The sequence below is a fragment of the Mobula birostris genome, chromosome 7, assembly GCF_030028105.1.
Source record: "Mobula birostris isolate sMobBir1 chromosome 7, sMobBir1.hap1, whole genome shotgun sequence".
NCBI classification, from domain to species: domain Eukaryota; kingdom Metazoa; phylum Chordata; class Chondrichthyes; order Myliobatiformes; family Myliobatidae; genus Mobula; species Mobula birostris.
Genome location: NC_092376.1, coordinates 72,791,625 through 72,819,412, shown reverse-complemented (window position 1 = coordinate 72,819,412; position 27,788 = coordinate 72,791,625). Strand labels below are relative to the sequence as shown.

At 42.2% G+C, this 27,788-nt stretch overlaps 1 protein-coding gene across 1 annotated transcript in view; it reads right to left on the bottom strand.

Moving 5' to 3' along the window:
- Window positions 1-5,763: 5,763 nt before the first annotated feature.
- The window catches only part of LOC140200292 (alpha-(1,3)-fucosyltransferase 4-like), a 53,324-nt gene continuing 31,299 nt past the window's right edge, over window positions 5,764-27,788 (bottom strand). Inside the window, exon 2 of the transcript XR_011886591.1 lies at window positions 5,764-6,885. The gene's annotated coding sequence lies outside the window, so the exon portion shown is untranslated. The remainder of the gene's footprint in view (window positions 6,886-27,788) is intronic.

Sequence of the window (27,788 nt, the reverse complement as noted above, 5' to 3'; positions counted from 1 at the left end):
ACCCTTCTTACATGCCTTTTCCAGCTCCCTTTACAATCTCAGCTCCACATCTTGGCTACCAGTTGGAGGCCTATATATGATTTCCACAACTTTTTTTTTCACCCTTGCAATTTCTTAACTCCACACTCAAAGATTCAACATTCTCTGACCGTATGTCACCTCTTTCTGAAGATGTAATTCATCTCTTACCAACAGAGCCACACCACTGCCTATACCTTCCTGCCTGTCCTTTCAATACAAAGTATGTCCTTTGACGTTGCCTGCAAGAAAATGAATCTCAGAGTTGTATATGGTAACATCTATGTACTTTGATAATAAATTTTCTTTGAACTTTGATTTAGACAACCATCTTCGATCTATCATTAGGCATGTCAGTGAAAGTCGAACCAGCATAGCATTACACTTGGGAATGTACGGCATCTAAGAGGTGTAATGGAACAGAGGGACAAGGCATAGAGGTGCATAGTTGATTGAAAGTGGTGTCGCAGGTGGACAGGATGATGAAAAAGTTATTTAGCATGTGGTTGGGACATCATGTTACTATTGTCTAAGCCTTTGGTGGGCCACACTTGGAGCAGTGTATACAGTTTATGGTCACCCTGTTACAGGAAAGGTATCGCTAAACCGGAAAGGATCCAGGAAAAAATTGAGGATGTTGCCAGAACTAAAGGGCAGCAGGAAGTGCCGGGGTAAAGGAGCGATAGGTGTGAGGGATGAGCAGATCAGAGTTACAGAAAGAGATTGACCAGGTTAAGTTTTTATTCCTTGGAACATAGGAGAATGAGACGCAATCTTATAAGAATGTTTAAAATATCAAAAGCATAGATAAGGTGGATGGTAACAGTCTTTTCTGCTAGGTAGGTGAGTCCAAAATAGGGTGAGTGGGGTAATATATTTAGGATGAGTGGAGAAAGATTTAAAAGGGACCTGAGGGGCAACATTTTCACACAGAGGATGATGAGTATATGGATCAAGCTGCCAGAGGAATTGGTCAAGGCAGAGGCGTTTTATGTTTAAGAAAAAGCATAGCAACTGACATATTGAACACCAAAAAAATGAACACAATGCACATTACATAATTAGATATTACATTACACATTAATGTAATATCATTACATTATTATCTCATCACGTCAGACCAGCCTCTTATAGTGAACCCCAACCCAACGTCGGTGCCTGTAAACTCTATACGTTTCCACAAGTTACATTACCCTACAGTATCAAAAAGACAGCATGGCCCAGATAGTGCTAAAGATAATGACTTCTTGAGGTAGTACCCCCTGTAGACGGTGGGGAGAAATGTGCCTGTAATGTATTGGGAAAGTCCATTATTCTCATACATTGTATCACATACGTGTTGCAATATAAGAAACACCAGATCAGTTGTCAGAACTTAATTCCATCAGTGTAGCTGGATTTCTGCAATCAGATTTATGCTAAAGTGTTTCAAGTTCTCACAGCGTTCCCCAGATGGTAACCTTGCAGCAATTCAACCTTCCCCATTTGTTTCATCTACGGAGCTAAGATGGTGCCAAATGGCTGCCTCATCGAGCTCATCTGTGGGAACAGCTTAAATTCCTCTCTTAACTATCTCTTTTTTTTTCTTTTCAAGGCGGCTGGGGTTCTATTGGAGGTCCCCGATCTGCAACAGCACTCAAACTAGAGTTTTTGTCATTCTTAGAGCTCACTGGATGACCGGCCATTTTCGGACATTCTCCAGGCACAGCATAGGAGACGCCAGGGCGCTGCCCTGTGTGGCCCCATGGCTGACCGTTTCCAGACCAGTTATGGGAGAAGGAACATCAAGACTTCACCACAGCAGACGTGTGGACCAAGGTCTCTGTCATCCAGCGAATTGCTCTTTTTCTCTCTGTCCCGATGGTGGAGAAAGTTTGCTGCCGATTCTCAAGTCAGAGAATCTCAGAGCAGAAAGTGATGCAGCAGACTGTAATATTGTAACTGTCTCCCCTTCTGTTGTGAAAGTGAGTGACGTCTCTCTGTCCCTGTTAGTGAGAGAGGGAGCCTGTGGCATGTTGAACTGTTGGGTAAAAAATAATTTTTGTTGACCGCAGAGCATGGTCTCTGTTTGGGTGCTTCGCTGTTGTTTGGTGGGTGGTGGGTGCTGATTCTTTCTGCTGAAATAGGTGGGGGAGGGAGGAGGTTGAATGCTTTGCTGCTGCTTGTGCAGGGAGAGGGGAGGGGGACTTTGGGGTTCTAATGTTTTTCTGTTGTTCATTCTTTTGGGGTTTTTCTGATTTCCGTGGATGTCTCTGAGGAATAAGAATTTCAGGTTGTATACTGTATACATTCTCTGATAATAAATGGAACCATTTGGACCATTTGGACTATTTCAATAAAGAGGCAGCCCTTGGCATTTGCAATAAAATATGAAAAAGGAAACCCAAGCCTAAAGCCCAACAAAAAGATAATGACAAATCCAACAGTTAAATCATCTAGCAAACTTTCGGCTTCATGGAGACATGCTTCAGCAGGCAAAACAACTGAAACTCCCCCTCATTTCTCACCGTCAAGCATACTCATATACTGCACAACAGTGAGGCCATGAGTGGAGTTCCACGAACACAGAACAAAGATAAGAATAAAATTCCATGTGCCATGTAAAAATTGTGAAATTAACTTGTAGAGTTACTCTTAGTTAACAGTGATTGTCAAGATTTGTCTGCAAAGCGGAAGGTTCTGGACTGAGTTGGAGACAGTTCCTTGTAGGCTTTACATCCCAGGTTTAAAAAGTGGCTGGGGCCTGTTGTGACTTGGCTACTGAACAGGAGATTGCTTGGGTTATTCGGCATCTGTTAGTCTCATGAGACCATGGATTTGCGCCTTGGAAGGTTTCCAGGGTGCAGGCCCGGGCAAGGTTGTATGGAAGACCGGCAGTTGCCCATGCTGCAAGTCTCCCTTCTCCATGCCACCGATGTTGTCCAAGGGAAGAGCACGAGGGCCGATACAGCTTGGCACCGATGTTGTCGCAGAGCAATGTGTGGTTAAGTGCCTTGCTCAAGGACACAACAAGCTGCCTCAGCTGAGACTCGAACTAGCGACCTTCAGATCACTAGGCCGATGCCTTAACCACTTGGTCATGCGCCAACGTGAGTTATTAGTAACTTAGCAAGGGCCAATAAAAAGAATGAGATGTAAACAGAGTGGCCATTGTGTGAGTGGATCAGGGTTAGAGTAGAAGGCTTTGTCTCAGCAGGTGGGGGCTAAGGGTTCTGAGATGTCTGAAATCATTTGGTTATTTTTAGAACCTAAGGTTAAGAAATTAGAGCCAAAGGTGTAACAAGTATAGGTAAGATGGTAGTTAAGGTAGTGGAACACTCCTCCTGTCAGATGTGAGATTGCAGGTTGCCTAGCAATCTCCCTAACGACTACACTTGCAGGAGGTGCACACAACTTCAGCTCCTGACTGACCAGGTCAAAGAACTGAAGCTGGAGCTGTATGTCCTCAGGACATCCAGGAGGCTGAAAACCTCATAGATGAGACTTTTACTGAGATGGTCACACCCAGAGTGTAGGCTTCAGATGGTACGGATGTAAGCCCTTATGGCCCAAGTTCAAGTTTTTAAGTTTAATTATCATTTATACACGAACATAGCCAAACAAAATAGCATTTCTCCAAGGCCAGGGTGCAAAACACATTACCAACAGCACACTGCAGTGGTGGGGGGAATGTCCTATCAGGGCACAGCAGCAGCAGCCAGGCTTGTGCTACTGTGGCCAGCTCTGAGGCTCAGCAGAGAAGGGTAGAGTCAAGTACAGCGATAGTGATAAGGAGACTCAATAGTTAAAAGGGACGCACAGGAGGTTCTGTAGCTGCAAAAGAGGTGCCAGGATGATGTGTGGCCTCTCAGGTGCTAGGGTCAAGGATATATCAGAACAGCTGCAGATTACTCTCAAGGGGTGAGGGCGGTGAGCACCCAGACATCATGGCACACATTGGCATCAATGACATAGGTAAAAAGGGGGAAGAGGTCCTTGGATGTTGAGAGAGGTAATGAATTTAGTCAAGAAAGAAAAAAAATGAAAATATATATCAAACTTAGGAAACTATAAAGAAGCCAGGAAAGAACTTAAGTCGGGAATTAGGAAGCCAAGAGAGGCCATGAAAAGTCCTTGGCAAGTAGGATTAAAGAGAATCCCAAGGCATTCTATACATACATCAAGAGCAAGAGGATAACTAGGGAGAGGGTAGGACCGCTCAAGGTTAAAGAGGAGGGGGACATTCGCTGGGATGCGGAGGAGGTGGGTGAGGTCCTTAATGAGAACTCTGCTTCAGAATTTACCAAGAAGGACTTGGAGGACAGGGAGAACAAGGCTGCACATATTGATATGCTAGAGCATTTTGAGGTAAAGGAGGAGGTGGTGTTGGATCTCTTAAAGAGCATTAAGATGGATAAACGTCCGGAGCCTGCTGGCATATACCCCAGGTGACTGAGGGAGGCAAGAGAAGAGATTGCTGAGGTCTTGACCTATATCTTCATGCCCGTTCTAGCCACAAGCAAAGTTCTGAAGGGCTGGTGAGTGGTTAATGTTGTTCCATTATTCAAGAAGGGAACAAAGGATGATCCTGGAAACTATAGACCAGCGGGTATCACATCAGTGGTAGGGAAGTTACTGGAGAGAATTCTTAGGGATAAGATTTATGAACATTTGGAAAAACATAGCCCAATTAGGGAGAGCCAGCATGGCTTTGTGCGAGGCAAGTCATGACTTACTAACTTGACTGGGTTTTCTGAGAAGGTTACGATGGTGATTGATGAAGGGAGAGCTGTGGATATTGTCTACATGTGTTTAGTCAGGTTTGTGACAAAGTCCCTCATGGAAGGCTCATATAGAAGATCAAGATGCATGGAATCCATGTTGAATTAGCCATTTGGATTTAGAACTGGCTTGCCATAGAAGACAAAGAGTACTAGTTGATATTCTCACTGGAGATCTGTCATTAGTGGTGTTCTGCAAAGATCTTTACTGGGACCTCTGTTGTTTGTGATATATATAATTGACATGGATGAAAATGTAGATGGATGGGTTAGTAAGCTTTCTGATGATATAAAGATTGGTGATGAAGTGGATAGTGTAGAAGACTGGCAAACAATACAGTGGGATGTAGATCATTTGCAGACATGGCTGGAGAAATGGCAGATGGAAGTGTTGCACTTTGGTTGGTCAAATGCAAAGAGACAGCACACTATAAAAAGCAAGATCCTTAACAGTGCTGATGAGCAGAGGGACATTGGGATAGACTTTCATAGCTCCTTGCTAGCGGCTACACAGGTTTGTAGCATGATTAAGAAGGATCTCACTCTCTGCTTTCTGCAGGGATCACTCCCTCCACAATTCTCTTGCTCTACTAATCTTCTCTTGGCATATATCACTGCAGAAAGCGACAGAAATGCTACACCTGTCCATTTACCTTCTCCCTTAACTCCATTCAAAGCCCCAAACAGTCTTTCCAGGTGAGGCAACATTTCCCTTGTGAATCTGTTGGGGTTGTCTATTGTAGAGGTTCTCAACACTTTTCTGCTCATGGCCCACTTGTGACATTCATTTACCTTTGTGCCCTCACCTTCCAAACGCTCCGTTAGTTGCAAAAGTATTTTTGGTCAACTGTACTAATTATTCTAATACAGAGTCAATATTTATGTTTAACAGGTTATAGGTTTTATTATATGTTAAATGTAACGTCCCCAGTGTATTCTGTATGAAAAAGAAAACTATTTCAAAGCTCTGAATAAGATACTTTATTAATAATAGGTATATTTTTCTTCAAACAAGAAAACACTAAATATTGTTACCTTGGAACTTAATGAGATTCTTGTGATTGACAAAAACTAGTGAGTGTTTGAATACAGTATTTGGTTGCAACTTGGTTATAAGTTAATTGAAGATAAGATTATAAGAAATAGGAGCAGGAGTAGGCCATCTGGCCTGTCGAGCCTGCTCTGCCATTCAATAAGATTATGGCTGATCTGGCCACGGACACATCTCCACCTACCTACCTTTTCCCCATAACTCATAGAAAGATTGCCTCTTTTCACAGCATTGAGTTGGTTATGAACTTTTGATAGCAGGTGGAGCTTGACTAAAACCACATTCAACTAGATAAGAGGTGGAAAATCCAATTAAAAACAACTTTGCTCTCTCTGAGCTGTGGAAACTTATTTTGAACATCTCTAATTATCTAGAAATTTTGCTTGCTGTGTTTGAATTTTGCTTGAGCTGTTATATACTCTGCAGCTCAATAAGCCATTCTTGCAATGTGGTGGCAACACCATTCACATTGACCCAAAATGGATTCACCACCCGAACTAGAATATGCTTCTCCAGCAGGTCTCTGAATGGAAATTCCATATCAGTGTGCAGTTGTTTCAAATGACCAGATCATCATTGTATAATTTTACTTTAAGAGTGGCCAGTGAAGGAAATTGCATAAACTTGTGAAATCCAATATTGCTGCTGAAAAGTTTGAGTTTCCCAAGGAAAGCGGCAACAGCCTGTTTGCATGATAAGAGATTGTAATTTCTTCCTTGTATCTGTTTGTTTAATAAATTCAGTTTTTCAAATACACCTGACAGGTAAAATATGTCAGACTTAGCAGCAACAATTTGTTCTCCAAGCTGCTTATCTCTTAGAAGTGCTGTAATACTATCCCAAGTGCAACGAAGCAATGAAGACAATTACATTTTGATAACTGTCAAAGCTCTGCATGCATGTGTAGCAGTTCAAAGTCTTCTTTGTTTTCCTCACAAAGTTGTCGAAAAAGATGATCTTGGTGCATTTGATTTGATGAAGTTGACAGCCATTATCACAGCAGCAAGGTCGTGCAAAGTCCTCCCCATTTCTTTTTTGCAACCAAATGCTGACAGTCTATGACACAACATATGTAAAAAATGTTAGGCACAGAATTTTAAAAATAACTATTGAGTTCATTGTATCATCTTACCATCGATGCACAAGTCATTATATTTCCCAGCACCAAGAAATAGCTCCTTGACTTCTTTAAAAATAGTTTCACCTTTGGTATCTGTCTTAAGCTTTGGGGCAAAAAGCATTTCCTCACTGGCCTAATCATCATACAAAAACGTAACATGTGTCATCAGAAGGGCTTCATTATCACATAATGTGCTTTCACCGATTTGCAAGGCAAACTTCTTAACTTGTAGTTATGTAATGAGTTGTTTTTCCACATCAACAATACACATTATACATAAATGTATATAATCAGTAACAACAATACAATTGTGTGTAGGCTCTATAGAAAATTAGCAAATGACATAGAATTATAACTATAATCTCACGTGAAGAAGTATCTGTATTGAATATACAGGTAAAAATAAAACAAGCTTTTTAGGCAGTTCTTAGATACGTGTCATAAATATTTTTTTAAATGCTATTATACTGTATATGCAAATTCTATTTGGCAATAAAGAGCGTGTACTCACCAACTTCCTTTCAAAATATGATAAGTATCAGGGATTGTTCCTTCGGCAGGACCATTTATTTTTTTATTTACATACCTTACTCATATTTTATTAAAACAATAAATTTATCATAGCCCATTCAGAAACTCCTGTGGCCTCCAGTTTGTTTTATAGCTGAGTCCATATGAAATCTGGCATGGCCCACGTTGAGAATGACTGAGCTAGTGTATACAGTGCTCCTGATGTGGCCTCTCCTACACTGGTGAGACATGGCATATATTGAAGGACTACTTTGTCAAGCACCTCCACTCCATCTGCCAAAAGCGGAATTTCCCAGTGGTCAACCATTTTAATTCCTATCCCCTTTCCTGCTCCTATACGTCAGTCATGGTCTCCTCCTTTGCCATTATGAGGCCACTGTTGGGGTGGAGGAACAACACTTCATATTCCATCAGGGTAGCCTCCAACCTTGCTTTCTTCTTCTGGTAATTTTTTCCCTTCCGTCTTCTTCTATTCCCCACTCTGGCTTCTTACCTTTTCTCCTCATCGGCCTGTCACCTCCCTCTTCCCTTTCTCCCATGGTTCACTCCCCTTTCCTCTCAGATTCCTTCTCCAGCCCTTTACCTTTCCCACCCACCTTGCCTCATCTATCACCTTCTAACTATCCTCCCCCCCCCCCCACCTTTTTATTCTGGCATCCTCCTCCTTCAGTTCCAGTCCCAAAGAAAGGTCTCAGCCTGAAAAGTCAACTGTTTATTCATTTCCATAGATGCTGCATCACCTGCTGAGCTCCTTCAGCGTTTTGTGTGTAGCTCTGAGTTTCCAGCATCGCTTGTGTTTATGATATGGCATGCTTGCCTTTATTTGTCAAGGCATTGAGTTCAGAAGTCAGGAGGTTACGTGCAGCTTTATAAAACCCTAGTTAGGCTGCATCTGGAGAATTGCATGCAGTTCTTGTTTCCCCATTATAAGAAGGATGTCGAGTTTTTGGAGAGGATGCAGAAGAGGTTTACTAGGACATTGCCTAGATTAGAAGGCATGTGCTATAATGAGAGGTTGGGTTCTCTCCTCTGGAGTGGTGGAGATCTGATAGAGGTTTATAGATTACGACAGGCATAGATAGAGTAGACAGACAATATCTTTTTCCAAGGGTTTAAATAACTGATACCAGAGGGCATGCTTTTGGGGTGAGTGAGGGTAATTTCAAGGCCGATATGAGGGGCAATTTTTTTTTACACAGAGAATGGTGAGTGCTTGTACTGCGCTGTCTGGGGCGGTGGTAGAGGCAGAAACATTAAAGACTGTTAAGAGATGTTTAGATAGACACATGAATGTGGAGAATATAGAAGGATATGGTCATTGTGTAGGTAGAAGCGATTATTTTAATTGGCTATTTGATCACAAATTTAATTGATCCTCCACACTGCCAAGAATCTTACCATTAATACTATATTCTGCCATCATATTTCACCTACCAAAATGAACCACCTCACACTTATCTGGGTGAACTCCATCTGCCACTTCTTAGCCCAGTTTTGCATCCTATCGATGTCCCGCTGTAACCTCTGACAGCCCTCCACACTATCCACAACACCCCCAACCTTTGTGTCATTAGCACATTTACTAACCCATCCCTTCACTTTCTCATCCAGATCATTTATAAAAATCACAAAGAGAAGGGGTCACAGAACAGATCCCTGAGGCACATCACTAGTCACTAACCTCCATGCAGAATATGACTCATCTACAACCACTCTTTGCCTTCTGTGGGCAAGCCAGTTCTGGATCAACAAAGCAAGGTCCTCTTGGATCCCATGCCTCTTTACTTTCTCAATAAGCCTTGCATGGGGTACCTTTTCAAATGCCTTACTGAAATCATATACACTACATCTACTGCTCTACCTTCATCAATGTGTTTAGTCACATCCTCAAAAAAGTTAATCAGTCTCGTAAGGCATGACCTGCCTTTCACAAAGCCATGCTGACTATTCCTAATCAAATTATGCCTCTCCAAATGTTCATAAATCCTGCCTCTCAGGATCTTCTCCATCAACTTACCAACCACTGGAGTAAGACTCACTGGCCTATAATTTCCTGGGCTATCTCTGCTCACTTTCTTTATAAGGGAACAACATCTGCAACCCTCCAATCCTCCGAAACCTTTGATGATGCAAAGACCATTGCCAGAGGCTCAGCAATCTCCTTCCTTGCCTCCCACAGTAGCTTGGGGTATATCTCGTCCGGTCCCAGTGACTTATCCAACTTGATGCTTTCCAAAAGTTCCAACACATCCTATTTCTTAATGTCAATATGCTCAAGCTTTTCAGTCAGCTGTAAGTCATCCCTACAATCACCAAGATCCTTTTACGTAATGAATACTGAAGCAAAGTATTCATTAAGTACCTCCGCTCCCTCCCCCAGTTCCATACACACTTTTCCACTGTCACACTTGATTCTCATTTGAAAAATAATAATAATAATAAAGTGATTTATTGATCCTGTGGGAAATTATTTTGTTATAGCAGCAACATTTGAAAACATACTTAGCAATGTGCAGACTTAACTAATAATAAAGTAAGAATAATAATATGCACAATAATAAATTACCAATGTGCAATGATAATGTATGAAAATTTATTTTCACAATAAATCCTTTGTCTGTTACCTGTCAGAAAGCAGATCTCTGGAATAAGGTGAACAATTGCATTTCTTTCAAGATGTTTAATTTTTAACCAGCATTGGCTGATTCAGTTCAGTCATCAGGACATCATATTGTTGTACAAATAAAAATGAAGGACAAAACTCATCAAGTAAATTAAGCACATCAAGGATTTAATAAGTACTTAGAAGTGAAAACTGTCGGTGGCAGCAATGTGAAATGAACAATCTGCAACCTGTTTCACATAAACTCTGATTTTCAAAATCTTACAATTTTTGTTATGAGAATTATTTATATTATAAGAATTGTTATTCTGATTTAGTTATTTTTTCTAGAAATCTCTTCTTGACCAGTGATGAAGAATGCTTCTGCACATTGCCAATCATTTAGCATTTATTTGAATGAATGATTATGGATAGAGCTCCTGCAACTTTACGGCAGGTGCTGACACCTAGTATAGCTCCACACTGCTTGTGGAAATTTTGTGAAATATTGTCCCTTATATTCTCCAAAAAAATCAAGCATCAATTTAAGCTTTTACACACCAAGCAATAACTAATAAGTCAGTAAAAATAGTGGCTATTTCTGAGCAGAGCATTAAAAAGCTGAAAAAAACTTTTAAGAAATATCAATGAATAATGGTGACAAAAAACAAAATGATTGAATTGCCTAAGAGGACAAAAAAGCTAAAGAATGCTTAATAATTATGAGCCTAAAGCTAATATAACAATATTTACAGGCCAGCTAAATAAACAGGCCTAATTTGCTGCAGGGAGTGTGTACTTATTCTATATCCAATTAAAAATGCTCATCTTCAGCTGCCTAGTCATTATCTCATAAAGGTCTGCTAGAAGTTACTGAAAACTGGTCCAAAATACAAAACAGTTTTAGGACTTTGAGCATTCAGGAGCAGGAGGCAACAATCCAACTGTCCTCACATACCTTCTGACCATTTTCCACATTTCCCCTATTCCCTCGGATCCAGCTCTGAGCCTATTTGCATGCATGTGAACAGTTTAGGATGACTAATTTGTCTTGACAAACTGGTTAACTTTTTGATCAAACTTACATTATCATTTATCAGTTTATTGGCAGGGAGGCTATGGTGTGGTGGTGATGGTGTCAGAAAATGAACAAATGAGGTCATCTGCCCTGTTCACTGAGCACCTTGTATTTATCAAGCAAAACCAGATTGCTTGCTTATTTGTTGGCCGATCATGTGCCAGTTCTCATTGGTGAATCAGGGGTGGAGAGAATAAGCAGCTTCAAATTCTTGGGCACTAACATCTTGGATGGCCTGTCTTCAGACCAGCACAGAGATGAAATCATGAAGATGTTGTGCCAACACTTCTATTTCTCAGCTTAAGGACATTTGTCTCGTCATCAAATATACCAACAAACTTCTACAGGTGCACTGTTGAAAGTCTCCTGACTAAGTGTATCATGGCCTGGCGAAGTAAACAGGAATGCAAGAGGTGGCAGAAGCCAATGGACACAGCACAGTCCATCAAGAGCACAGCTTCCTTCACCACTGAATCCACCAGAAGCGTTGCTTCAGAAAGCAGCATCTATCATCAAGAAGCCCATCATCCAGGTCATGCCATTTTCTCCTTGCCACTGTCAGGAAGCCTGAAGTCCCACTCACCAGTTTGAGGAACTTTCCTACTAGACATCTCTGGATCTTATATTTTTCAATCCAATCACCTTTCTCTCTCCTACCAATAGGTATGAACCTAGCCTGTCCAACCTTTCTTCATCAGACAACCCACCCAATCCACGTGTCAGTCGAGGAAACTTTCTCTTAACTGTTTCCAGCTTCAACTTACATTCTTAGACTGGAGACCAATACTGCACACATCTAGATTAGTCTTCTGTATACAACTGGTGTAATTTACCACACTTATATTTAATCCCTCTTACAGCAAACAATAACATTCGTAAGTACTTGGTGCATCCTAGCTTTTTGTGAATCACGCACTAGGTCATATTGATTCCCCCGTTAGCTAAAACTCCAAAGCTGCAAGATTTAAAAGAACATAGAGAGGTAAAAAGGTTGAGGGGTGGAATTCCAGAGTTTATGCTTTGGCAGCTGAGGACATGACTGTCAAAAATGGAACAACTAGGCAAAAGCTTAGAATCAAGAGTCAGAGGTATGCTGGTTACTTTGATTGCAGAGCAGGGACGAAATAGAGGGGGCAGGTGTAAAGGTTTGGCTGTGGCAAGGATAACAGCTTCTAAATTGCAGCATTGTATAACTAGAAGGCAGTGCAGGTGAGCTAGAGTGCTGATGGGTGAACAGAATACTAAAGAGTCAAGACAGCAGCAGCAGAGTTACAAAGTTGATTTCCTGACTATATAGAATACACTGAGGGAAGCCAACTTCTGTGCCGTTACACTCCTTAAATTCAACGGTAACATAAAGGGTTTAATATTGGGGATTATGGTCATGTCTACTAGCTTGTATTTAATTTGTAAACAGTTAACATTATTAATTTTCCACTGGTTTGAAAAGTTTTTCATCTTTTCAGAATTGCCCACATCTCCTTCCCCTGCAAAATCTTCCCCCCACACCATCCTTTTAACTTTCATCTAGATCACTGTTTCTCTTTTCTCATAACTAGGCCAGATCACATCTTGAGCACAAAGCTGCTGTGAAACCGTGAATATCGATGTAATCAATTCCATCTTCTTGAAATCTTTGTGCTTTCCACTCAATGTACCTTTGCCCAGTATCTAGCTAATCTCAAATGAACTTCGCCAGGTACATGTGGAAATAAATTTGTTGTTTTATTTATCCACTTGCAATTCAAGTACATGGAAAAGGACAATAAAAATTTTACAGACAGTGCAATGAATTGTTATCCTCTGCCCCTCCTTTAATTAGTTTCTTTTCTCCTCTATGGTGCTTGAGCAAGCACACAATATCAGATAACTCTATTATGTCCCTAAATAACAGTACAAAACATTCTGTTAAATTTGATATCAGCAATGTTCAAATAAGTATGCTAATATAAATATATCACATTCCTTTGTGATCACTTTGAACATCAGTTAGCAAGTTCATTGATCCTATTGATCAGAAATGCATTTTGTTTCTTTTAGATAATCTTCCCTCCCTGTGAATAATAATCAATGTGACTAATTTTAGGTCCTTTTGACTTTCTGAACGTATGAGTGGAATTCATAGACTCGTCAATACCATCAACGTAATATGTTTTATTACTATATCTAGGAGAAAGAAATAATGCGTTTTCCAAAAAACTAGAATGGAGTGCATTTGACAAAGTGATATTCACTTCTGGCCATATCTCACCCAAAATTAAAGGCACTTGCTTTTTCACATCAATCCCTGCTTTTTCTGGCATTTTCACAACTACCACTAAGCATATAATATTTCCCAGATATAGGTGAGTATGTGATAATTAATTAGAAATAACAAGAAATTTTAACAAAACATCATAAAAGCATCACTGCCAGAAGATGCTTGTTTTCCCCTTGTATTATCAATTGACTTCACACAGGGCAGTGCAGTAGACTTCCAAGACCTGGCAGGGCCTCGCTCCAGATAATCTGAGGCAGGACTCCATACTGAGACAGGTCCAAACACATTCTCAAAGTCAGTACAAGTCTCATTCATCTGTCCCTGCAACACGTGAAAACCCTGATATGAAAGAATCAATTTTAGTTAGCATAAGGCTGAGAAGACTGTCAAACCTAAGTCTTGTGAAATCTCTGTTTTAGATTAAACCATGCGTAGAGGTAGCTCTTGCAGTTTCTAAAAATCACAAGATCATTGTAATATAAATAATGGAATGAAATTTTGCAAAACAAAATAGGCTTTGAAAAGTTCCAGTATTTGTATTTTACATGTTTAGTATTTATTCAACTGCAGAGCATCTGCAGGTTTTGCTTTTCCAGTTTGTACCTCACAGTTCCACTATTGTTTTATTTTCCCTTTTTCTCCATTTTCATTCATTTTCTTTGCTGTTACAACTCTCTCATTTCATTTATTACTGTCATGCCTTTGTTATCCTATCCAAACAGCACCACCCCCTCCTTTAGTCATTCAATCATTTCTGGAATCCACTTTATCATCAACAATCCTTTGGTTCCTTCAGCTCATCTCCTTTTTCCATCATATAAAACATGCTCGATTTACGACTTGACTTTGTTCTGATCCAAGTCTTTGATCTGAAACATTAACTTTCTCCCTCTTTCCAGCATTGTGTCTGACCTGCTGTGTATTTTCAATGATCTTGCTATCACTAAAAATACTTTTTCTCAACACCTCTTCCTCTATAAAACTACCAATCTGCAAAAATTAGGATCAATTTCCACTTGAGTGTTAATGACATCCAATGCTACCTTTCCAGCACTCTCTAACCCTTCCACTACCTTTTTATCACCAAGATTGACCTTTACTCGATCCTCAGTAATGTAGGCAACATTGCTAAAGTCAGTATTTATTGAATATTTCTGGTTTCTATCAACAAACTGGCAGTGGGCTCTGGTCATTAACCTGCTCCAGTCTAAGGTGCTCCTACAAAAATATAGTTAAGCAGAGTATCAGGATCTTGAACAATGAATTGCAATAGTGTTGACGACAAGATGAAGTGAAATTTAGAAGGGAATTTGAGGGTAATGGTATTCCCATATACCTTGTCCTTCATAGTGATGTATGTTTCAGGGATGATGAGAAAGAGCGATTCATTTTTTGCAATGTGAATTGAAGACAGGGTGAATGTTAGCCGCGATACCATGCAGGATCTTCAGGCCTGTGAATAAAATGTCAATCAAGGAAATTGGTTCTTGATTGTTACTGCAGCTGCATGCAACCAGGCAAATACCAAATGTATTCCTGACCTGTGCTTTATGATTTGAGGGAATGTTGGTGAAGTAGTGGTTCAGGCAGCTACTGTGGAAGAAGGTCTCTGACTTTGCCTGGCAATAGCTCAATGGAGATAGTCCCTGAGAGTGAGGAAAGTCCCGATGTCTGATCGATTTAGGTGCTGGGCAGAATTGGAAAAACCAGGTATGGGCTGAATTGTGGTCACGGGGCCCACGCTCCAGAGCAGTCCGAGAGCGAGGAATGATCTGATGTTTGGATGATTTAAGCACCGGGCCAGATTGAAAAGACCAGAGGCAAGGCGAAGCTGGTTCTGCTCACTGATCCACAACATTTACTCAGCCCTACGCTGAAATGCAGTGCCGGCTGCAGTGACACCTGGCTACGCGTTTGTGGTCTCACAATATTTACTTGGCTTTGCGATGAACCATGGCTGTTGCTGTAGTCATGCCTGGCTCGTGTCTTTTGTAAAGCTTCAGTTCTGAAGCATTTATTTGCTTACTTTTATTGTTTGCATGATTTGTTTTTTTTCTCTCTTGCGCAATGGGTGTTTGTAAGACACGTGGACAAATGTGAATTGTTTAACAACTTGTTTGTGTTTTCAGTATCAAGTCTATTCACGAACACAAAAGTAATCTTGCTGAACTACTAAAAAACTAAGGCTTCCACTGAAAATTCAGTATCCTGGTCATTAATTTTATCCTTTCCTCCAGCTTTTGGGTGAGGGCTCAACCAGACTGTTTGCATTTAAGATACACTCCTAAGTGAGCATACAACTATATCTACATATTCTCCACCATAAGGAATCTGTAACCTTGACTGGTCAGTCTTTAGTTACCCTTGATAAGCAATAATCCAAGCATAAATAGTTAACTTCCCTCCATATTCAGTTTTCAAAACTTAGCATACACTTCATTGTATTTTCAGAGAAGTCATTCATATTCCTATGAAATAACAAGACAACTGTAATCGTTGGAAATTCATTCAGTTTGCTAAGTTGTGTATTTCAAGAATGTCTGGAGCAGGAAATTAACCATATAACCATTTCAATATACCAACTGTAAACACTCTAAAGCAACACACACAAAATGCCGGAGGATCTCAGCAGGTCAGGCAACATCTAAAGAAATGAATAAGCAGTCCACGTTTCTTGCTGAGTGTTGTTGCATGAATGAAATCACCGGAGGGAGTTACTGTTAGATTCAAAGCAGCTTCTTTATTTGACAAAACAAGGTACAGCAGGCATCATACTGAGGCACTTTCGGTGGAAAGGTCTGCTGGCCCAATGTGGGGCTCAATATTTATTTGCTAAACACAAAGGACAATTCCATATTTACAAAGTATAGACAATGCTTTCTTTTGAAGCTACATACAAACTTTTGACACTGTTGGTAGAGATGGCCTGTGGAAGGTCCTACCAAAATTCGGTTGCCCCCCATGCCTAACCAACATCATCCGTCAATTCCATGAAGGCATGCTAGGCCGCATCAACATGTGTGGTGAGTTGTCAGACCCATTTCCCATCAACAACGGCGTAAAACAGGGCTGTGTTCTGGCTCCTACTCTGTTCGGACTATTCTTTAACATAGAACATAGAATAGTACAGCACATTACAGGCCCTTCAGCCCACAATGTTGTGCCGACCCTCAAACCCTGCCTCCCATATAACCCCCCACCTTAAATTCCTCCATATACCTGTCTAGTAGTCTCTTAAACTTCACTAGTGTATCTGCCTCCACCACTGACTCAGGCAGTGCATTCCACGCACAAACCACTCTCTGAATAAAAAACCTTCCTCTAATATCCTCTTGAACTTCCCACCCATTACCTTAAAGCCATGTCCTCTTGTATTGAGCAGTGGTGCCCTGGGGAAGAGGCGCTGGCTATCCACTCTATCTATTCCTCTTATTATCTTGTACACCGCTATCATGTCTCCTCTCATCCTCCTTCTCTCCAAAGAGTAAAGCCCTAGTTCCCTTAATCTTTAATCTTTGCTGCTGTTCTTCAGGATGCCACATCAGACCTGAAGTCAAAGTTCTTCCTACAAACGAGGGCTGATGGTGGGCTCCTCAACCTCGCAAGATTGAAAGCAAAAACCAAAGTCAGGGACATTGTGGCGCCTGAGCTACAGTTTGCTGATGACTGTGTACTGGTTGCCCCTCTCTCGAAGACTTACAGGAGATCACCAGTCGCTTTGCCAGTGCAGCCAAAAGCTTTGGACTGACAATCAGCCTGAAAAAGACAGAAGTTTTGTACCAACCAGCTCCTGGCTCAAGCTACGAAGAACCAACTGTCCTCATTGATGACACTCGTCTCAATACTGTCAACAAGTATTGCCACCTGGGCAGCATAATAACATCCTCAGCTTCTCTGGATGTAGAGACTGAGTCAAAAACCAGAAAAGCCTGCTTTGCCTTTGGTCATCTGAAAGATCCAGTTTGGTCACAGAACATCAGGTATACAGGGCCATTGTCATATCAACCTTGTTATACGGATGTGAGACATGCTGCCCATATCAGAGACACTTACACTAGCTTGACCAACTGCAGCAGTGTCACCTACGTTCTCTGATGAAGATCACCTGGCGAGACAAGGTCTCCAATACTGAGGTCCTCTCTCGAGCCGGAATGCCAGCAGTTTCAACCTTGGTGATGTCAGCCCAACTGCGCTGGGCAGCACATGGTGTCAGAATGCCTGATGGAAGACTGCCCAAGGATATCTTGTATGGCCAACTGTCCAGTGGTACTCGAAAACGAGGAAGCCAGCGACTATGGTACAAAGATGTTCTGCACAGGAGCCTCAAGAAAGCTGACATTGCCCCATCAACATGGGAGGATCTGGCTCAAGATCACTCACGGTGGAGGGACGCCATCAGAAAAGGTGTGGATGCTGCTGAGATCAAGCTCAACGAGGCATCAGAGGAAAGGCACAGGAAGCGCCACAACAGAGCTTCTGCCCCTGCTGCCCCTCCAGGCCTCACCTGCCAAGTATGTGGCAAGCAGTGCCTGTCAAGGATTGGCCTGTACAGCCATTCCAGGACGCACATATCAAACACCACTAAATGACTGAAAGGAACCATCATCATCCTATGGAATGGAGAGACACAGACACAGACACAGAGAGAGACAAACTTCACATCTTCTGATTCGCATCCATCCCACAGGTGCCAGCAGCGTCTGGACTGGGCTTTTAGGAACCCATTGTTCCAAACTGAATCCACAATACATTTGTTTGGTATTTTACGTGTTAATCATAAAGGACAATTCCATATTTATCAAGTATGGATAACGCTGTCTTTGAAACTACATGCAAACTTCACACCTCCTGGTTCACATCCATCCCACAGATGCCAGTATCGTCTCTGGACTGGGATTCACAGCTTTTAGGAAATGCACTGTTACAAACTAAATCCACAATACATTGTCAAGGAACAGAAGACTGGTGGCCAAAGCCATTTGCTAAGTGTAAATGACCTGAACCCAAAAATCACTCTAACACTGAGATCCTTCTTCAAGACTGGATAGGAAGGGGGAAGACACCAGAATAAAGAGGTGGGGAGAGGGCAAGGTGATAAGTGAAGCCAATTGGATGAGCAAACACTCTACTTTTCCCTGCTTCACAGATGAAACAGAAATACAACCCACTATTAATTATATTAAACAGATCAGCTGCTTAATAAATTCTTCAATTATCCTTCATGCTAATAAAAGTAACTTTAAAAACTGCAAATTATCAAAACCAAAAGTGTAAATGTCTACAAAGTGGCATATTGGCTACTTAAAACCAGGAAAAACTACTCATCTGGTCTTGTAATTTGCAAAGTGGTTGTATAATTGACTCTGCACAAAATTTGGACATTAGTTGTAGGAACGGCCTACCTTGCTGAGGAATCTGAATTGGGGTTGATGAATTATAAAAGTCTGGTCTAATTTGGTACATAGACAGTATTTTGAGGACTAATTAACAGCTGAAGTGAACTATATTTTTGTATGTATAGAGAACACAGAAGAGTGCAGCACATGAACAGGCCCTTCTGCTCATGATGTCTATGCCAATTTAAGTTAATCCTATCTATCTGTACCTAGTCTAAATCCCTGCATTTCCTGCCTATTAATGCGTCTGTCTAAATGCCTCTTACATGTCGTTGTCATATCTGCCTGGAAGTATGTTCCAGGCATCTACCACTCTCTGTGTACGAGACCTGCCATGTAAACCACACTTGAACTTTCAAAGGTTCAATGCATATTTATTATCAAAGTACGTATGCAGTGTACAACCCTGGGATTTGTCTTCCCACAGACAGCCACGAAACAAAGAAAACCAAGGATTCTGTTCAAAGAAAAACATCAACCACCCCCCCACGTGCAAAACAAGAACAAATCACAACAAAATATAGAAAAAAAAACACAGAATACAAAACACCAAATCACACAGTCATTGAAAGAATCCAGGCATACTCAGTTCGGTTCAATCCAGCGCTGTGTCGCTGGCTATATGCAGGCCACAGTATCAGTGCGGCATGGTCAAAATCGCACAAAGCAGCAACAAAAAGAGGGACCAGAAACACATCATAACATGAAGTACAAAGTCTAATCCGCAAGCCCCGTCGATTCATCCTAGATAAAACATCAATTAAAACTTTTCCCCTAACCTACAGTACCTTCTAGTACGTGACACTTCCATTCTGATGACCCTCTCATAATTTTATATACTTCTCTTAGGTCGCCTCTTAGCCTCCGATGCTCCAGTGAAAACAACTCAAGCTTCTCCAACCTCCCCATAGAGCTAATAGTCTTTCATCCAGGAAGTACCCTGGAGAACCTTTTAATTAGTCTCTCCAGAGTCACCACATCTTTCCTGGAATGTGGTAGCCAGAAATACATATTTTGTAGAAAAATATTTTTTTAATAATTGATGGCCAAAGCGCTCAGTTAAACCCACCAAATACATACTTAAAGTGCTTTAAATATTGGGAAGTAAAAGGACATGATTCATATATTTTAATAGGTGAAAGCAATCCCATTAAAGCATTAACTGTTGTTAAAGCGGGCATTATTTCTATTTGTTACTGAGCTACTGAAGGTTTGACTTTATTCAAGCTATGCTAGAATTTATATTCTGAATACTCATTTAAATACTTAAAGAGCTATCTGGGCCAAGTCTCCACTAGAACAAGATAATCAGTCACAGAGGATATCAATTACAAGTGGGATTAAAAGCGTTTTTGACTTGTTTATACTTCCGGAGAAACCTGATCTGCTTTGCGTGAATGAAACAACAATGCCGACAGCTCACATTGGCTAAAGAACTAACTCCAGGAAATGAAAGTTGAGACGGGATAGTTTGTCTTGAGTGAAAATGAGGAAATACCGTGTTCTGCCAGTTTAGTTGTGCTAGAGCTTAACCTCAAGATTCTCAAGCCAGTGTTTAAAATTGTGGATAATTATGGATAATTAATACCCCAAAGAAAACAGAAGAATGCATTGGACAAAAACATTGACGGACAGCAAAAATCAATATGCCTCAGATGCTCCTCCTCTCTCAGCTGGCACCACCCCCGCTTGTCTCCTCTGGCCTTCGTTCTGTGCAGACATCCCCTTTCTAGTCTCAACTCTCCTCCTCCTTTGTACTTCAAACATGTTTCATTTCAAACTCTTCCTAGATCTGATGAAACTCTTTTTCTATCCACATATGCTGCCTGACCTGCTGAGTATTTTCAGTATTATCTGTTATTACTGGAACCTGTTTAAGACTATTTTCTGATTTTCAAGCATTGCTTGACTACCAAAATTCTCTAAATTATTTAGTGCCATTGGGAATAACTCACATTTTGATAGCAATATTGAAAAGCTGGATGCACTTGGGAGGATCTTGTAGAAATTCACTTGTCAGAACAGTGGTTATATTCATCATTGGACAACTTTTCATTACGCATGTCGCTTCTGTAATCTTGAAAAAAAGAGGTTGAAACAACTGCAAGACATGATAGGATCAAGGCGAGGAATCATCATTGTTAGCTCCTGATTAGTGCATTGTGGTTTTGGAACTCCAGGTCCCTCAGGATATTTGACAGCATTAACATTTGTCCAGTGTACATCAATTGTAGCATGCAGGTTTGGCAGCTCATTATGTCAACCAGAGTGCTATTTAAGGAAGCCATCGATTATTTCTGGATCAGATGCTCAATGGCTCAGCTGCATCTATGCTGGTGCCTAGTAGTCTCCATAGTTATTTCAAGCTGAAAGTTTTCAGAAGAAATTATGAAATTATGTTCCACACAGAGCGGAACATCTGGAAAACTTCTGAAATGTGCTTTGCTACCGTTGCTACTGTGTGGTAACTGGAATCTCCGGAGCTGAAGGCCCCGAAATCCTCGGCTTTGCATGTTTCAGCGGCCGGGGAGAGGTCGAAGGCGCTCGGCAGACGATGGTGCTAGGGAGGCTGTATCGGAGAAGCTGCTCGAAAGCTCGGAGTTTTCGGACGGATGGACTGAGGGTGGGCTGCTTCCAAGGTGTCGGCAAGTTGACGGTGCCTGGAGGTTTATGGCAGGGAGTTTCTCCCTTTTGCCAGCTGCTATCGGAGACTCGGGAGTTGATCGGGACTTTGAGACTTTTTTTTACTGTGCCCATGGTCTGTTCTTTATCAAATTATGGTATTGCTTTGCACTGCAATAAAAATGTTATAATTATGTGGTTCTGTCAGCATTAGTCTTTGGTTTGTCCTGTTTTCTGTGATATCACTCCTGAGAAACATTGTATCATTTCTTAATGCATGTATGCATTTCTAAATGACAATAAAAGAGGACTGAGTGTTCCCATAATCTAATAGATGCAGCACAAACCAACCGCTCTTGTGCATTGGTAATTTGCTTGTTCCTTTTGGAAAATGGATGTCTTAGAGAATATTCCAAGGGCACAGAGGACTGAGTGTCATAGTGTGGGGGGCGCTGGGGGCGGATCCGAATGCAAGACACAGACACTGATGTGCTAGGAGCAGGACTAGGATTATCAAGGTAGCAAGGTGTGACAGGAAGAAACGATGCTGGACACGACACAGGCCCTGGATGAGACAAGGATTCAGGGCCTGGGCTAGGACTTGACTATAATAGTGGAACCAGGACATGGAACTGGGAACTAGGAGCCTGGGTTTGGACTCCGAGCCAGCAACTGGACAAGGACCCAGAACCTGGGACTTGTCTCGGGCTTGGACTACAGAACTAGGCGAGACAAGACGTGGCTACAGGAAGAGGAGTGGCAACAGGACTGGACATGAGACCCCTGGACAGAACAAGGGAACCCCAGCACCGGGCTGGGCAAGGGCGAGACACATGGACAAGACGAGAACATAAAGCCGTGGCTTGGACAAGACAAGGTTCTTGACGTGGCTAGGACTGGACGAGACCCCGAAGCCTTGACTTGGTTGAGGGAGAGACAGGAACACAGAAACCTGGTCGAGGGAGAGATATGAACGCAGAACCTCGGTCGAGGGAGAACAGGAACGCAGAGCCTCGGTCAAAGGAGAGACAGGAACGCAGAGCCTCGGTCGAGGGGAACAGGAATGCAGAGCCCCGGTCGAGGGAGGGACGGGAACGCAGAGCCCCGGTCGAGGGAGGGACGGGAACGCAGAGCCCCAGTCCAGGGAGGGACGAGAACGCAGAGCCCCGGTCGAGGGAGAGACAGGAACACAGAGCGTCGGTCGAGGGAGAGACAGGAACATAGAGCCCCGGTCGAGGGAAACAGGAACACAGAGCCTTGGTCGAGGGAAACAGGAACGCAGAACACAGAGCCGGGACCCCTCCTTGGGAAGAGGATGTAGGGCTGGGACTCATACACAAAACACAGAGCCAGGACCCCTCCTTTGGAACAGGATGTAGGGCCGGGACTCATACACAGAATGCTGATGAGACTGATCCCAACACTAGGTAGCGGCAAATGGCTGGACGCACCTAGCGAAGGTGTGGACACAGACGTTTCCCAACACTAGGTAGCGGCAAACGGCCAGACCTACCTAGTGAAGGTGTGGACACAGAGACAGTTCAAAACAACGATAGACAGTTCCTTATCTTGCTCCAGCAATGGAACTTGACAGCTGTGCAGGCGAGGGTTACAGGTGAGGCAAGGCTACAGACGAGGCAAGGCGAGGCAAGGCTTCAGACAAGGCAAGGCGAGGCAAGGCTTCAGCCGAGGCAAGGTGAAGCGAGGCATGGCTTCAGATGAGGCAAGGCAAAGGGAAGGGATTCAGACAGGGGGTTTGGACAGGAACAATCCAGCAGTCCGAGGCTGAATCCTGAAGCTATTCATGAAGCCAGCCCAAACGAGAATCAGCTGCCTCAACAGAAACTGGGGAAAACCAGAAAACCTGGAATAAGGAACATGGACCGGACTGTGAACCGGAATGTGGATTTCACGGACCAGACCATGACACTGAGAAAATTCTAGAAAAGGAAGGAGTGAGAATGATCTTATTGAAAAAATGACACATGGATTGCTCAAGGAAATGGCTTTTAGGTTGTGATACTCAAACAGCGCCATGACAACATAATTTCCTGTTTTAATAGCTAGGCTGGGATCTATATATTGTTTCTCAGAGTAATGGTCTTTAATCAAAGTTTCCGATGCTGCTCTGGACAAATAATTTTAAAGCAGCATTTACGAGGACAAGTAACTATTTCTTGATGATACTCAAATAAAACTAAATAGTGAATAAACTCTTCTCGGGCTTCCAGCCAGGTATAGTTATCGATTATAACTGATACTTTGACAACAAACACTGCCATCTTCTTCAGGGATGATGCCTGGGCATGCCTGGTCTGGTGGTATTTATACCCCTGTAGTTCGTCCCTCGTGATTGGTTAGTCCTCATCCAACCAGGTTTCCGCTCTTCCACCTTGTTTACAATCGAATTCCAGTTCTTACTTAGAGCAAGACCTTCGTCTTTGTTAAAATACTTCTTCTCTAGTTTTATTTCAATGGCTTCCTCTACCAGGCAGTACCAAATGCCTTTGGCACGGTGTAGTAGTTTTGTGCCGTCAAAATTCATGCTATGGGCATTGTGAATACAATGTTCTGTTACCTCTGATTTCTCCAGATAACCCAAATGGATACACTTCCTATGTTCCTCGATGCAGGTTTCCACCGTGCACCCCCGTCTGGCAGATATATACTGCTCCGCATTCACAGAAAATCATGTAAATGCCAGCCAACTTGAGTCCCAGGTCATCCTTGACCCGCTTAAGCTGTGACTTGAGTTTACAGGACATGCTCTCTTCTCACTGCTGCCATCAGGAAGAAGGCGCCTAAGGACTCACAGCACCAGGTTCAGGAACAGTCATTACCCCTCAACCATCAGGTTCTTGAATCAAAGGGGATAACTTCATTCAACTTCACTTGCCTCATCTTTGAAATATATCCACTACCTATGGGTTCACTTTCAAGGACTTTTCATCTCATGTTCTCAATATTTATTACTTTTTTTTTGTTATTATTAGAATCACCTTTTTTTGTTATTACTGCCTTCATCAATTGTGGGATTGAGTTTAAGAGCCGAGAGGTAATGTTGCAGCTATATAGGACCCTGGTCAGATCCCACTTGGAATACTGTGCTTAATTCTGGTCGCCTCACTACAGGAAGGACATAGAAACCATAGAAAGGGTGCAGAGGAGATTTACAAGGATGTTGCCTGGATTGGGGAGCATGCCTTGTGAGAATAGATTGAGTGAACTCGGCCTTTTCTGCTTGGAGCGACAGAGGATGAGAGGTGACATGACAGAGGTGTTCAGGATAATGAGAGACATTGATCGTGTGGATAGTCAGAGGCTTTTCCCCAGGACTGAAATGGCTAGCATGAGAAGACATAGATGTAAGGTGCTTGGAAGTAGGTACAGAGGAGATGTCAGGGGTAAGTTTTTTTACACACAGGGTGGTGAGTGCGTGGAATGGGCTGCCGGCGGTGGTGGTGGAGGTGGAAATGATAGGGTCTTTTAAGAGACTCCTGGATGGCTACATGGAGCTTAGAAGAATAGAGGACTATGGGTAAAGCCTAGGTAGTTCTAAGGTAGGGACATATTCAGCACAGCTTTGTGGGCCGAAGGGCCTGTATTGTGCCGTATGTTTCCTACGTTTCTAACTGTCTATGTTGTTTACATGGATTTAGGTAAGGTGATTGACAAGCTCTGTCATGAAGATTAAGATGCTTGGGATCCAGGACAATTGGCTGTTTGGATTCAGAACTGGCTTGCCTGTAGAAAGCAGATGGTAATGGTCGAAGGGACTTATTCTAGCTGGAGGTCTGTGATTAGTGGTATTCTGCAGGGATTTGCAATGGGACCTCTGCTGCTTGTGGTGTATATAATTGACCTGGATGAAAATGTAAATAGTTGGGTTGGTAAGTTCGCAAATGATGGGTAGGACGAGTGATGAGGCTCTGCATAAGGAGTTCAGGGAGTTAGGTGCTAAGTTAAAGGGCAGAACCTACAGGGATGTAATCTCAGGATTCCTACATGTGCCATGTGCTAGTGAGGCCAGAACTAGGAAGATTATATAGTTTAACGTGGCTAAGGAGTTGGTGTAGGACGGAGGGCATAAGATTTTTAGATAATTGGGTTCTTTTCCAGAGCAGGTGGGGCCTGTACAGAAGGGATGGTTTGCACCTGAACTGGAGGGGGACTACTATCCTAATGGGAAGGTTTATTAATGCTGCACGGTTTGGTTTAAACTAGAGTTTCTGGGGGATGGGAACCAGAGTGCCAGAACAGTGAGTGGAGAGGTTGTGGAGGCAGATGTTGGCAAGACCCCAGACAAAATAAAGAATTGAAAGGTTAAACATGTGTGACTAGTGTCCCAAGCTGTAAATACTTCAATGCAAAAGGTATTGCAAGGAAGGCAGATGAGCACAGGGCATGGATCAACAGCTGGAATTATGACATTGTAGCTACTAGTGAGACTTGATTGCAGGAGGAGCAGGTCTGGCAGCTCAATGTTCCAGAGTTCTGTTGTTTTATACATGACAGAGTGGGAGAAATTAAAGGAGGATGGGTGGCTTTACTAGCCAGGGAAAATGCCATGGCAGTGCTCAGTCAGGACAGACTGGTGAGCTCGACAAGTGAGGCGTTATGGGTGGAACTGAGGAATAAGGAAGGTAAAACTACATTAATGGGGCTATATTACAGGCCACCCAACAGTCCGAGGGATTTAGAAGAACAGATTTGCAAAGAGATCACAGACGGATGCAAGAGACATAAGGTTGTTGTAGTAGGTGATTTTAACTTTCCACATATTGACTGGGAATCCCATAATGTAAAAGGACAAGATAGGAAAGAGTTTGTCAAATGTGTTCAGGAAAGTTTCCTCAATCAGCACATAAAAGTTCCAACAAGAGAGTGTGTGATACTTGATCTGCTATTAGGGAATGAGACAGGATAGAGTTTGTGTAGAGGAACACTTTGCATCCAGTGACCACAATGTCATTAGTTTCAAATTAAATATGCAAGAAGATAGATCTGGTCCATGGGTTGAGATTCTAAATTGGAGAAAGGCCAATTTTGATGGTGTCAGAAATGATCTGTTAAGTGGATTAGGGTGGGCTGTTTTCTGGCAAAGATGTACTTGGAAAGTGGGAGGCCTTCTAAAGCAAAATTTTGAGAGTACAAAGCATGTATATGCCTGTCAGAGTAAATGGTAAGGATAACAAGTGTAGGGAACCTGGGTTTTCAAGAGATATTGAGGCCCTGCATAAGAGAAAAAAGGAGGTGCATAGCAGGTATAGGTAGGTAGGAAAAAATGAGGTACTTATGGAGTATAAGAAATGTAAGAGAACACTTAAGAAGGAAATCAAAAAGGATAAAATGAGTCTTGAAGTTGCTCGAGCAGACAAGGTGAAGGAGAATCCTAAGGGATTCTACAGATATGTTAAGAGCAAAAGGGACAAAACTGGGTCCTCTGAAAGACCAGAATGGTAATCCATGTGTAGAGCTTAAGCAGATGGGGGAGATCTTAAATGAATTTTTTGCATCTGTATTTATTCAGGAGAAGGATACAGAGTCTATAGAAGTGGGGCAAAGCTGCATCGACTTCATGGACCCTGTGCAGATTACAGAGGAGGAGGTGTTTGCTACCCTGAGGCAAATAGGGTGGATAAATCCCCAGGGCCTGACAAGGTGTTCCCTCAGACCCTACAAGAGGCAACTGCAGAAAGTGCTGTGGTCCTAAAAGAAATATTTAAAATATCCTTACCAGGCGATTCAAGGATAGCCAATGTTGTTCCGCTGTTGAAAAAGTGCTTTAAACCTAAACCAGGAAATTATAGGCCGGTTGAGTCTGACAGCAATTGTGGGAAAGCTATTGGAAGGCATCCTAAATATCTGGATAGTCATGAATAGTTTAAGGACAGTCAGCACGGCTTCGTGCAGCTTAGGTCATGTCTAATCAATTTCATAGAGTTTTTCAAGGAAGTTACTAGGAAAGTGGATGAAGGCAAGATATTCTCTACATAGACTTTAGTGAGGAATTTGACAAAGTCCCGCATAGTAGGCTGGTCAAGAAGGTCCAGTCATTCGGCTTTCAGGATGAGGTAATAAATTGAATTAAACATTGGTTTTGTGGGTGGAGCCAGAGAGTGATAGTAGAGGGTTACCTCTCTGACTGGAGACCTGTGACTAGTGGTGTCCCACAGGGATCGAGGCTGGGTCTTTTGTAGTTTTTCATCTATATCCATGATCTGAATAATAGTATAGTTAACTGGACCAGCAAATTTGTGAATGACACCAAGATTGGGGTGTAGTGGACAGTGAGGAAGGCTAGCATGGCTTGTAGAGGGATCTGTATCAGCTGGGAAAATGGGCAGGAA